The 12,773-nt window shown below is 40.4% G+C and overlaps 1 protein-coding gene across 6 annotated transcripts in view; it reads right to left on the bottom strand.

Moving 5' to 3' along the window:
- The window catches only part of INPP4B (inositol polyphosphate-4-phosphatase type II B), an 885,859-nt gene that overhangs the window by 848,207 nt on the left and 24,879 nt on the right, over positions 1-12,773 (bottom strand). The window lies entirely within an intron of this gene.

The raw sequence follows: 12,773 nt of genomic DNA, 5'->3' as shown, positions 1-12,773 counted from the left end.
GTATATCCTTGCCTCCTTTGTCAAAGATAAGGTGTCCATAGGTTCGTGGATTTATCTCTGGGCTTTCTATTCTGTTCCATTGATCTATATTTCTGTCTTTGTGCCAGTACCACACTGTCTTGATGACTGTGGCTTTGTAGTAGAGTCTGAAGTCAGGCAGGTTGATTCCTCCAGTTCCATTCTTCTTTCTCAAGATTACTTTGGCTATTCGAGGTTTTTTGTATTTCCATACAAATTGTGAAATTCTTTGGTCTAGTTCTGTGAAAAATACCGTTGGTAGCTTGATAGGGATTGCATTGAATCTATAGATTGCTTTGGGTAGAATAGCCATTTTGACAATATTGATTCTTCCAATCCATGAACACGGTATGTTTCTCCATCTGTTTGTGTCCTCTTTGATTTCTTTCATCAGTGTTTTATAGTTTTCTATGTATAGGTCTTTTGTTTCTTTAGGTAGATATACTCCTAAGTATTTTATTCTTTTTGTTGCAATGGTGAATGGTATTGTTTCCTTAATTTCTCTTTCTGTTTTTTCATTGTTAGTATATAGGAATGCAAGGGATTTCTGTGTGTTAATTTTATATCCTGCAACTTTACTATATTCATTGATTAGTTCTAGTAATTTTCTGGTAGAGTCTTTAGGGTTTTCTATATAGAGGATCATGTCATCGGCAAACAGTGAGAGTTTCACTTCTTCTTTTCCTATCTGGATTCCTTTTACTTCTTTTTCTGCTCTGATTGCTGTGGCCAAAACTTCCAACACTATGTTGAACAGCAGTGGTGAGAGTGGGCACCCTTCTGGGCATACACACTGAGGAAACCAGATCTGAAAGAGACACGTGCACCCCAATGTTCATCGCAGCACTGTTTATAATAGCCAGGACATGGAAGCAACCTAGATGCCCATCAGCAGATGAATGGATAAGGAAGCTGTGGTACATATACACCATGGAATTTTACTCAGCCGTCAAAAAGAATTCATTTGAACCAGTCCTAATGAGATGGATGAAACTGGAGCCCCTTATACAGAGTGAAGTAAGCCAGAAAGATAAAGAACATTACAGCATACTAACACATATATATGGAATTTAGAAAGATGGTAACGATAACCCTATATGCAAAACAGAAAAAGAGACACAGAAATACAGAACAGACTTTTGAACTCTGTGGGAGAAGGTGAGGGTGGGATGTTTCAAAAGAACAGCATGTATACTATCTATGGTGAAACAGATCACCAGCCCAGGTGGGATGCATGAGACAAGTGCTCCGGCCTGGTGCACTGGGAAGACCCAGAGGAATCGGGTGGAGAGGGAGGTGGGAGGGGGGATCGGGATGGGGAATAAGTGTAAATCTATGGCTGATTCATATCAATGTATGACAAAACCCACTGAAATGTTGTGAAGCAATTAGCCTCCAACTAATAAAAAAATTAAAAAAATAAATAAATAAATAAATAAATAAAAATAAATATACATATGTGGATTCCTGCCTGCATGCACGCCACGTCGCTTCAGTCGTGTCTGACTCTTTGCAACCCCATGGACTGTAGCCCGCCAGGATCCTCTGTCCATGGGATTCTCCAGGCAAGAATGCTGCAATGGGTTGCCCTCCTCCAGGGGATCTTCCCAACCCAGGGATCGAACCTGCGTCTCTCATGTCTCCTGCATTAGCAGGTGGGTTCTTTATCACTAGGGCCACCTGGGAAGCTGTCACACGTATGGACATGCATGACCAATTAAATCTACGCTTCAGGAAATTACAATTGCTGTGGGAACCAAAATTTAATTGTGTACCTCAAATTTTAATTGTAAGCCTCAAATTTTAATTGTAAAAACGGCAGGACAATATGACAAGAAAGGGCAATATAACTTTAGCAGAGAAAAGACTGTGATGCTGGGCAAACTCCTGGGCTTTGCCCAGTCCCACTGCACACTGGCCGCCCAGTTACTCTCCGGTAAGGCGTCTCTCTCTACTTGTGTGAGCTGTGTCCGGCGCTTAGAACTCTCTTTTCCCTGAGGCCCTGTGGCTCTGTCAGTCACCCCTCAATCATTCCACTAGTCTATCTAAAATTATAACCCCCCAACATTCCTTAATTTTTCAATCTGCTTCATCTTGATCACACCATATCTCTCCCACTGATACACTGTGCTTTTGAGTTTCTGGTCCACTAGCACATGAATGCCATGAAGACAGGGACTTGGCCGCATCCTCAGCACCTAGACAGAAGCAGCTGGGCACACACGCACGCACAGCGCCTGGCTCTTGTGGCCTCACGATGAAACTTTCTTAAGGAAACTGCACCTCTCAGCTCTGCCCTCTGTGCTGGGATTACGCTGGGATTTACTCTAGAGGGAAGAGGGACTCAGACACACGTGTTCCCTGCCGTCCTGGACTCAAGTACTTTGGAGTAGAAGCTAGATCAGGAATTGAGGAGGGACTATACCCTGAGAAGGGGACAACAGAGGATGAGATGGCTGGATGGCATCACCGACTCCATGGACATGGGTTTGGGTAAAGTCCGGGAGTTGGTGATGGACAGGGAGGCCTGGTGTGCTGCGATTCATGGGGCCGCAAAGAGTCGGACACGACTGAGCGACTGAACTGAACTGATACCCTGATGACAGTAAATAGATTCTGAAGTCTGAATAAACAGCTTCACATGAGGCCTGAGGACCTGCAACCAGGGCTCAGCAACTTTTATCACATGGCCTGGGGAACAGGTACTGAGATGTTTGATTCATTTCTTTCAAATCAACTTCTAAAGGCTTAGACCCCATAGAGGCAGAACAGAGGCTCTGGTTAGCATTTGAGTCCCTCACCAAGCAACAGGGAAAGAAATGAGGCATACAAAGTGGGAGGTCTTTAAACAGCAATAGAAAGCGAGTCGCGGGGGATTATCAAACCAGAAATCTAAATGAAGACTTTTCCCACAGCATCCAAATCCACAGCTCTCTACCAATGTACATGAGACACCAGTATCACTTTTAGGTTGAAAATTCTAGCTGCTTTCCTTCTCCCTCAAGCAAGATATATGGGAAAGGTATTTCTGCAGACCATCGCAAGTTGGTAAAACTAAAATTCAAATGTATATGCAGGGACCTCCCTGGTAGCCCAATGGTTGGGAATCTGCCTTGCAATGCAGGGAACATGGGTTCAATCCCTGGTCAGGGAACGAAGATCCCCCATGCCACAGAGCAACTAAACCTACATGCAGCAACTACTGAGCCCCCCCAGAGCCACAACTAGAGAGTCCGTGCACCACAATAAAAGATCCCACATGAGGCAATGAAGATCCTGAGTGCTACAACTAAGACCCAAGGCAGCCAGATAAATACATGTATTATTTTAAAATGTATCTGTGGCAAAGGCTATGCTGATGACCTGTCTATCCTTACTGGACCAGGATAGATAGGAGGCACCTCATTAAGGAAGTTCTCACATGCCCTTCCAAGGACATATGCATACACACGCATACACACACACACATACACAGTCCATAGTCGATGACTTGCATCCTTGGAGGATCACTCAAGGTGTGGTGAGATCTGTGTTGTGGCTTATACCCATACAATCTCTCTTCTCATTTCCACTGTGAGTCAATACCTAGCCAGGTTAGAATTTACCCCACATCTAGCCATGACTAACATTTACCTGAAACCCCCTCTTTTCTCAGGTCTTCTCCCTTCCCTCACCTCCTCCCCTAGTGCTTCTTCCAGAAAAGCATCCCATCAACAAGTCATGGCACCTGAGTCCACGTGCCAGGCTCTGCTTTTGAAAGCCCAACATAGAACAGTCCATGTCTAGGTCAGCTATTGACTTCAAACCCCAAATTAGAACAGTTTAAATTATATTAAACTGGAATAAATCCTACCTCATTTTAAGGTCACTTGAATTGATCAGGTTCTGAGTAATGATATCATCATCTATGATGATACTGTATGCAGAGGAGGAACTCTTCCTATTTCAATGGACAAGTTCACTTCCCATTTGCTGTAACAGTATTGGGGAGGAAACTGGGCATGCTCAGTTCCAGTGAAAGCCTGCAGTGTACTATAACACAATTATTTTTTGCTCCTTTTCTGCACATATAGTTGGTTGTTGACTTTTCCTTGTGCATTTGTTTTATTTTTTTGCATTTAAATTTCTTTTTTAATTCAAGTATAGTTGATTTACAATGCTGTGTTCGTTTCTGGTATGAAGCCAAATGATTCAGTTGTGTGTGTATATATATATATTTTTTTCACATTCTTTTTCATTATGGCTTTCGACAGGTACATTATTTTTTAACATCCTCTTTTTTAATTTTTAAAATTTGTATTGGAGTAGAGTTGATTTACAATGTTATGTTAGTTTCTGCTGTCCAGTAAAGTAAATCAGTTACTCATATACATATACCCACTCTTTTTTTGATTCTTTACTGAGTGTAGAGTTCCCTATGCTATACAGTATGTCCTTAATAGCTATCTATTTTATATATAGTAGTGTGCATTTGTTTTTAATTCTTTAATGTAGAAAAATTGACTCTAAAATAACTTAGCCAACTCAGAGTCCCCTGATGCTAATTTAACTTTTTTTTTGCTTGTTTTATGAAATTGGCCTTGGGTATCTGATGGATTTTAAGAGGACTCTATTTCATGGTTTCTATTATAACTTTATATTGGCTTGTAGTCGGTTAAGAATTTAATCTGTCTCCTCCAAATTATTAGCAAACCATAAGAATTATCTTCACAATATGCAAGACTGCTTCTGTCTGGTCAGTTATTTCCCATAGGAATTATAATGCCTCTTGAGAACTTGGTCAATTTCTTTTTTTAGTATTTAGTTCACATTTTTTAGTAACAACATAAAAAGCTTCCATGAAAATATAGCATTTATTACATTCTCTTGAGCCTAGATTCTCTTCAGTGAATTTATTTATTTGATTTATATACCACTTGCTCATGGAAAGTTAGGTTCATGTTTCAGTCAGTTTTCTATTTTCACACATTATGTTAGAAATACACACTGCCTTAATTAAAATGACATCACAAGGTGGCTATATTCTTTTTGGTGGGGAATGTTCTTTCTTTGCTGCTTAGAATAATCCAAGAAGTTACCAATCTGCCTGATAATAATACACACTTCTTATATTATTGGCTTATATGATTAAATTAATATGTCATTATTTTCATATTTTCTTTTGCAAATTGCCATCAACTAGGTAGTCTTATTTAACATATTTTTTATTTTTACAGTTTCTTCTGTGAGTTGCCAGTTATAATTATAAGTACAAATTGTTTCTTATGTAGTCAACAGCCTTGTGAATAGGTAAAATGATGTACTTTTACTTTTTCTCAGTTTCTTAAATATAAAAGAGAGATAATCATAAAAATGACCTCATAGAATTGTGGGGAGGACACAGCATGGCAGGTAGTAAGCACTCACTAAATGCTAGCTTGGCTACTAACAGGCAGGGCTGTTGCGCGTTCAGATGTCTTGTGTGTAGGTCATCAAAGCACATCTGAAGAAGTAAAGGCAAAAAAAAAAAAAAAGAAGTAAAGGCATCTGGAAGGTTCATCACCTAAACACTGACTAATGAGAAACCTCTGTGTAGCATGGACTTCCTTGATGGCTCAGATGGTAAAGAATCCAACTTTATGCTGGGGACCCAGGTTCAATCCCTGGGTAAGGAAGATCCTCTAGAGAAGGAAATGGCAACCCACTCCAGTATTCTTGCCTGGGAAATCCCATGACAGAGGAACTCGGCCAGCTACAGTCCATGGGGTCACAAAAAGTGTTGGCATGACTTAGCGACCAAACAACAGTGATACGTAAATCCTCTTTTTTGGATTTCCTTCTTGTTTAGTCACCACAGAGCAGTGGAGTTCTCTGTGCTATACATAGTAGTAGTTTGGTAGCTAAGTCATGTCCAACTCTTGTGACTGCATGGACTCTAGCCTGTCAGGCTCCTCTGTCCAAGGGATTTCCCAGGCAAGAATACTGGAGTGGGTTGCCATTTCCTTCTCCAGGGGGTCTTCCTGACCCAGTTACTGAACCCCAGGTCTCCTGCTTGGCAGGTGGTTCTTTAGCACAGAGCCACCTGGGGAGCCTGGATATATGCACACGTAGAGCTAATTCATTTTGCTGTACAATAAGGCAACAGGAATAGCTGAGCTATTTCAAATCCTAAAAGAGGATGCTGTCAAAGTGCTGCACTCAATATGCCTGCAAATTTGGAAAACTCAGCAGTGGCCACAGGACTGGTAAAGGTCAGTTTTCATTCCAATCCCAAAGAAAGGCAATGTCAAAGAATGTTCAAACTACCACACAGTTGCACTCATCTCACACGCTAGCAAAGTAATGCTCAAAATTCTCCAAGCCAGGCTTCAACAGTACATAAACTGAGAACTTCCAGATGTTCAAACTGGATTTAGAAAAGGCAGAAGAACCAGAGATCAAATAGGCAACATCCATTGGATCATAGAAAAAGCAAGAGAATTCCAGAAAAACATCTACTTCTGCTTCATTGACTACACCAAAGCCTTTGACTGTGTGGATCACAACAAACTGGAAAAAATCTTCAAAGGATGGGAATACCAGACCACCTTACCTGTCTCATGAGAAATCTGTACTCAGATCAAAAAGCAACAGTTAGAACTAAACATGGAACCATAGACTGGCTCCAAATCGGGAAAAGAGTACGTCAAGGCTGTATACTGTCACCCTGCTTTAACTTATATGCAGAGTACATCATGTGAAATGCCAGGCTTGATGAAGCACAAGCTGGAATCAAGATTTCAGGGAAATATATCAAAAACCTCAGATATGCAGATGACACCACCCTTATGGCAGAAATGAAGAGGCACTAAATAGTCCCTTAATGAAAGTGAAAAAGGAGAGGGAAAAAGCTGGCTTAAAACTCAACATTCAAAATACTAAGATCATGGCATCTGATCCCATCACTTCATGGCAAATAGATGGGGAAATAATGGAAACAGTGAGAGACTTAATTTTCCTGGGCTCCAAAATCAGAGATTCTGCAGATGGTGACTGCAACTATGAAATTAAAAGACGTTTGCTCCTTGGAAGAAAAGTTATGGCCAACCTAGACGGCATATTAAAAAGCAGAGACATTACTTTGCCAACAGAGGTCCATTCTGTCAAAGCTTTGGTTTTTCCAGTAGTCATGTGTAAATATGGGAACTGGACTATAAAGAAACCTGAGCACCGAAGAATTGCTGCTTTTGAACTGTGGTGTTGGAGAAGACTCTTGAGAGTCCCTTGGACTGCAAGGAGATCAAACCAGTCCATCCTAAAGGAAAGCAGTCCTGAATATTCACTGGAAGGACTGATGCTGAAGCTGAAACTCCAATACTTTGGCCACCTAATGCAAAGAACTGACTCATTTGGAAAGACCCTGATGCTGGGAAAGATTGAAGGCAGGACGAGAAGGGGATGACAGAGGATGAGATGGTTGGATGGCATCACTGACCTGGTGGACATGAGTTTGAGGAAATTCCAGGCGTTGGTGATGGACAGGAAAGCCTGGCATGCTGCAGTCCATGGGGTTGCAAAGAGTCAGACATGACTGAGTGACTGAACTGAACTGAAGGCGACAGAGAATGAGATGGTTAGATGGCATCACTGAATCAATGGACACGAGTTTGAGCAACTCCAGGAGATAGCCAAGGACAGGGAAGCCTGGCGTGTTGCTGTGCATGGGGTCACAAAGCATTGGCTATGACTTAGTGACTGAACAACAACAAAACAAGAAGCTGATACATCATAGAGCAACTATATTCTTATAAAAATTAATTTTTAAAAATTTATTTAAAAAAGAAAGGGTGATTAAAGGAACAGGCACTATTCTGTGGAAGGAAGATTAGATTTGCCCTGAGTGTCCCACTGGGCCAAGATGAGAACCAACAGGTAGAAGCTATGGGAAGCTACCCTTTCCAAGAGAAGTTTCTGCCTCCTTCAGAAAGCAGCAAGTTCCCTGTTACTAGAGACTTCAAGGAAAAGCAGGACAACTACCTAAGATGTAATCAAAATGATTCCTCAAATGACCAGAAGAATTCAAGGTCCTTACACCTGTAACAGTAAAAAATAATAAAAGCTTCCTGCAGTTTATCATGTGGCACTGTATGAGGCACTTCAAGTGAATCAAGTTATTTAATCATCACAACAACTTCAGGAGGTGAGTACCAAGACAGTACTCATTTCATAGCTCGGCAAATAGTGGCTCACCCTCTTAGAGGACCTGGCAGCCCAACCTCCTGGCAGGAGGTTATATTGCCTCCTGGGACACAGTAAACCTGAGTCGGGTTCTCTCAATTATACCAGTGAAGTTGGACATCCCATCATTTTTTTTTTTAACATAGTCTTCTACAGTTTAGAATTCCTTCTGCATACAAATATGCAAGGTTGTACTCTATAAACAAACAACCCTAAATGTTCTCATCTTCCTACAAAAGTTTCTTTCTCATTCACTGTACACACTCATCATGGGCTGGCCTGGGCACCTGTCTGCTTCTCATCTCCTAATACTGGATCTGGGCTGATGGAGTAGCTACCATCTCAAAATATGCTACTGGCCAGAGCAGAGCGAGAAAGAAAGTACATCTGAAACACAGTATTGATAATCAAGTATACTTCAGTAAAAATTAAAAACAAATTTTTAAACCTGACATCTTACAGTTTCCCAAAATGTTTTCTCCAGATAATTCACGAGAGAGGAAACTTTCCGCAGCAGCACAATATCATGATGGCGCTGAGCCTTTGCTTCACTTTCACAGTATTCATACCTCTTCTGAAACTGTAGGGTTTCTTCTAACTTGAATAAACACACACACACACACAATTAAGAAATAAAATACTATGAGAACATGACAGGGTCTACCTACTGCTGAAACAGTCCACTGGGGTAGAGCTAATGACACCATTTTAGTATTTAGGGTTTGAAATGCTTTGACCAAATTTCTATCAATCTTGATCATTTTAAATGAAGATAACTGTTCATTAACATGCTTTATTGTTGTTTGCAGCTTATCTAAATCACTAAATAGTTTCTCTTCCAAATGACCTCTACCTTCAACACTAATTCGCTAACACCTATTCTGCCTTGAGGACACAACAGACTTTGGGTTGTTGCATTTGCACTTACAGTGTTTTAGGATAAAAGCTGATCCCCTGCTCTGACAGTCTCCTGTGAGAATGGACACTTATATGTATGGCTGAATCCCTTTGTTGTTCCCCTAAAACTATCACAACATTGTTAATCAGCTACACTTCAATATGAAATAAAAAGTTTAAGAAAGAAAAAAAAGAGCAGAGTCTGCACCAGGCAGGAGCAGTTAGCCCTCTGGGCTCTTACCCTAAGCCATGTTTTCCTTCTTCTAAACCCTCTTGGCTTTAAAACACTCCAGAACAGGTTAAAGCAGTTGGTTGTTAAGTGTCATCTTCAGCCTACTCAATTAAATAAGTGACTGTTTTGGAATTCAGAATTAACCCTAACTGCAGCCTCAAGAGCTATTGCTTATCTGGTATGAGTCACCCCCTCCAAAGGCACAATCCAAAAGCCATCTCTCCACAATATCAGAAGAGTGAATTTCTTTGGTTAGGAGCTGTCTTGGCGATCTCATGCTAATTCATTTTCCCCATTCCCTTTTCAGACATGGAAGTTCAATGCCTGTCTCTCAAAAAGATAGTTTGATAACCCCAACATTATTCTGTCTTGTACTGCCAACTAAAAAGTGTCAGTTGCTGACCTTCAACACAGCCTAAGAGGAGTTCAGGGTGGAGATCAGGAATGAGGTACTCTATGCCCTAGAAAAACTGGGAGAACAGACCCTCAGATAGTTATTTTCAGGACAAGGTTTTATAAGCCAAATTTCTTGCATCTTCTCAGCTCTAGAAAAGAGCTAAAATCATTAACAGTGAATCTGCTGTTCATGACTAGTAGTAACCTTCTTGTGACCAGCAGCAAGTTTCTGCCAAAACACGTGTCTGACTGCACATACCCCTCTTCATCAAAATCACATATATACTGACCTCCCCACTACCTCCATGGAACGGTTCCATCTGAGAGGCTCATCTGTCTCCCAGGCTATAGTCCTCATTCAGCCTCAGATAATACAAAACTCATAATTCTCACATTGTGTAACTTTTTTCAGTTGATAATGGAAACAATTCTTTTAAAAAAATAGGATCTTTTATTTGTTTAAAGAAAAAATTCAGAACTAAAAAAATATATAAACCTTAATTTTAATGATATAAATTAGAAATAGCTCAAAATGGAAATCTTTCTGCTTGGATTTGGAGATACATTTCTTGACAAAGTGTTGAGGACTTTCTTAAGCCATCCCTGTTTCATTTCAAAGAATTTAAAGCTGGGAAATATACCAGAGCGGGGAAAACAAGGCAATTTTGTGTAATAGAACTACAACCTTAGATTTGTGTGCTCATCTCTTTTGATGGGTTAAAGTTCATGTCAGATTTTTCCAGGAACCATGTTCCTTTTGACATAATTTAAAGGGCAAGTTATTTGCATTTTGTGAATGTGATACCTTATTTTCTTTCTTTTGACTTCTAGAAGCCTTAATACTTTTTCAAGAGGTGAAATGGTTACTAGAATTACTTTAATGTGAGTACTGATAATCCAACTTCTCATCATCTGGAAATGCCAAAATAAATCCCATTTACTTATTTTAGAGTCTAGACTATAAAATTTGATTATTTTCACTAAATGTATTACATAAATTTAAGATTTTGCTATAATTTTATCTAGTTGGTTTTAATCTACCAGCAAATCACTCTCTTTATTCAACTTTTCAATTCACTGTATAAAGAGAAAAGGCCTATTATGTACAAAACATGATTCTGAGAACTGAAATATTTCCTGCCATATCAGTAAACAAAGGATTTTCACAGTCATCAGCAATGTGGCCACCATGGAATGTGAGCTGGTGAGCCCTGAGGAGACTCGGGAAGGAAAGAACACCCTGCTATCCAGTAGCCATCACGCTGCAGCCACTCCCTCTAGGGAGCCCGGAGGAGACTCAGGATGTGAAAATACAGGATATTGGCCCCATGTAGGTGAGGTGCATATCAAAGGGATGATTTCAGTGAACTTTTGCATACATAGAAAAACACTAAATTCCTCAAGATGTCTGGATTTAATTTACAATAATCTTTTGATGTTCAGTCTTCCTGCCCTTGAGTTGCAAAACTTCTATATAATCTGGTTCCTCCCCTCGCCTCCTCAGAGCAGTTCCCTCAGGGTTACTTAAGATGATGTCTCCAAGGCTTGAAGTGCTAAAAATTTCCACTGATTAAAACATAACTCTCAACTTTTAGGGTATGAATATGTTTTCAAGTCTACAATGCTATATTATATTATTAAGAATCTAACAATGGAATCTCTGACCTCAAAAAGTATATTATCTAGTCAATGGGAATGCAAACAAATAACCAAAAAAACAAAGACGCATGAGAAAAGCATGACAGCAGAACCACCGTCCTTTGGGGCACAAGCTTTTCAGAGGTCACTGGCAGCTGGAAAACCAGGGGACAGCTTTGTGGAACAAGGACAGATGACCTGGGTTGCACCTTAAAGTCGGAGTAGATTTTTGAGAGACAGAATTGGGAAGGAAGAGCCCTCTGTGAGAAGGAAGGATGAATAAGCAGGGGTTATGTTTGGGAAAGATTAAGTAACCCTGTGTGCTTGTGGTGTAGGGCACAGCAAAGGAGAAACAGGAAATAAAATGCAAACTGGAGACTCTCAGAGCTATATTATGCTCAAACTGGAAGGGAGTTCAGTGATCCTTTGTTCAAACTCTTGTTTTTACAAATGTGGAAAGTAACAACCTCTTTTCACATGTTTCTTTGTTTACGTACCCTGCTCTAGACACTAAGCTTCCTTTTTAATTTGATTACGTGGCCTATTTTCCATGAACAGGCTCAAATATCATTTCAATGCAAGTAGCTGGAATGAAAGTTAACAAATTCATCTGCGAAATATACATATGTATGAGAAATAATTGCCGCACTTTCTTTTTTCTTTTTCCAGGTCTCACAGCCAAAATTTCAGGATGGTAAATCCTTTCCCCAAACTTTAGTTGATTAAATGTATTTGGCTGCACAGGGGAATGAGGCTTACATACTCTTCAATTTCATTAAATGAATTCTTCATTTTGAATATCTTTATACATCAGGAAGGGCTTCCCCAGTGGTGCTAGCGCTAAGGACCTGCCTGCCAATGCAAGAGACATAAGAAATGCGGGTTCAGTCCCCTGGTGGAGGGCATGGCAACGCAACGCCAATAATCTTGCCTGGAGAATCTCTTGGACCAAGGAGCCTGGTGGGCCACAGTCCACAGAGTCGCAGAGAGTCAGACGTGACTGAAGTGACTTAGCACGCACTCACGTATACATCAGGACAACGCCACCAAAAAATGAATAATGTGAATTCAGTCATTTTACCGGAGAGGTTAATGTCCTTCAGGTTTGCTCCTGGAGATCTTGCCAGCTATTCCCAAAACCCTCTGTCCTAGTCCACGCTGAGCCCCACCCCGTTTCCATTCTCCTAATGCTAAACTGTTTTCTCAAGCTCAAACACAAATAAAATGAATGGAAAACTTTCCCACTCTCATTCCTTAAAATTTTGCAGTATCTGTTCTCCTGAACAGGCTCGAGCTCTCTGATATTTTGGTTACAGTGTCTTCATATTTAATACTGTTATTTTCAAATGCTGTTTCTCTAGAGAAACTTTCAGCAAGCTAAGCCCGTGTTTCTATT

This window comes from Cervus canadensis, chromosome 1, assembly GCF_019320065.1.
Source record: "Cervus canadensis isolate Bull #8, Minnesota chromosome 1, ASM1932006v1, whole genome shotgun sequence".
Classification (NCBI taxonomy): Eukaryota; Metazoa; Chordata; class Mammalia; order Artiodactyla; family Cervidae; genus Cervus; species Cervus canadensis.
The sequence above is the reverse complement of the archived record's forward strand: the minus strand, read 5'-3'. Positions and strand labels throughout refer to the sequence as shown.